Source organism: Cebus imitator, unplaced genomic scaffold (assembly GCF_001604975.1).
Source record: "Cebus imitator isolate Cc_AM_T3 unplaced genomic scaffold, Cebus_imitator-1.0 Scaffold138, whole genome shotgun sequence".
NCBI classification, from domain to species: domain Eukaryota; kingdom Metazoa; phylum Chordata; class Mammalia; order Primates; family Cebidae; genus Cebus; species Cebus imitator.
Genome location: NW_016107453.1, coordinates 449700 through 451060, shown reverse-complemented (window position 1 = coordinate 451060; position 1361 = coordinate 449700). Strand labels below are relative to the sequence as shown.

Sequence of the window (1361 nt, the reverse complement as noted above, 5' to 3'; positions counted from 1 at the left end):
CTGTCTCAAAAAAAAAAAAAAAAAAAAAGAAAGAGGCAAATGAGATCTTGCAGCCTAGCAAGAAAGGAAAGCTGCCTGTTGCCAATGATCGTAATGAGCTGGTGACCATCATCGTCCGCACCCACCTGAAGAAGCACCGAGGTTACCCTCTGGCCTCCAAGGAGTCCCACTAACAGCTGCTGTGGGCACTCGTGAGGATGACAAATACTGCCTGCACCTGCTCACCCAGGTGGGCGTCCACGTTATGGTCTTGGACTCGTCCCAACAGAACTCAGTGTATGAGATCGCCACGATGCATTACATCAAACAGAAGTACCTCCACCTGCAGGTGATTGCGGAGAATGTGACAGCAGCCCAGGCCGAGAACCTGATTGACGCTGGTGAGGACGGGCTGCACGTGGGCATGGGCTGCGACTCCATCTGCATCACCCAGGAAGTGATTGCCTGCGGTCAGCCCCAGGGCACTGCTGTGTACAAGGTGGCTGAGTATGCCCGGGGCTTTCTTGTGCCCATCATAGCCAACTGAGGCATCCAGACCGTGGGATACGTGGTCCAGGCCCTGGGCCCTTGGAGCTTCCACGGTGATGATGGGCTCACTGCTGGTGGCCACCACGGAGGCCCCCCGTGAGTACTTCTTCTCAGATGGGGTGCAGCTCAAGAAGTACCGGGGAATGGGCTTGGATGCCAGGTAGAAGAGCAGCAGCAACCAGAAACAATACTTCAGAGAGGGGGGATAAGGCGAAGATTGCGCCGGGTGTCTTGGGCTCCATCCAGGACAAAGGGTCCATTTAGAAGTTCATGCCCTACCTCACAGCGGGCATCCAGCACGGCTGCCAGGATATCAGGGGCTGCAGCCTGTCTGTCCTTCAGTCCATGATGTACTTAGGAGAGCTCAAGTTTGAGAAGTGACCATGTCGGGCCAGATCAAGGGTGGCGTCTGTGACCTGCACTCTTATGAGAGAAGCGGCGGCACTGAGGCCAGCGGTGGAGCCGAGGTGGTGGAGGGGCACACCCCAGTATCCACCTTAGGGCACAGCCTCCCTCCATAACTGGGTGGTCCACGGATTTGCACTACGGGTTCCCCAGCTCCTTTCCAGGGGGAGAGGAGGGGAGGTCGTGAGGGGTCTGCGGCCCCTCACTGGGCATCCCCCGCAGGGTCAGGACTGCTCATTGGGCCAGGCTGCCCTGGGTTCCTGCACGGAACCCAGCCAGCCGGGCTCAGGCCTTGCACCGCCTCAGGTCTTTCTTGCTGCAGCCTGCTTGAGCCTGGCGCCCACCCCAGGGGCAGGTGGTCCCTCCTGGTTTTTCCTGTAGGGTACCACCCTGCCCCCAGCCCCTCAGGAAATGGTGATCTCCTGGCC

The 1361-nt window shown here is 58.7% G+C and overlaps 1 pseudogene; it reads left to right on the top strand.

Moving 5' to 3' along the window:
* The window catches only part of LOC108313482, an 8863-nt pseudogene extending 7814 nt beyond the window's left edge, over window positions 1-1049 (top strand).
* Window positions 1050-1361: the final 312 nt, after the last annotated feature.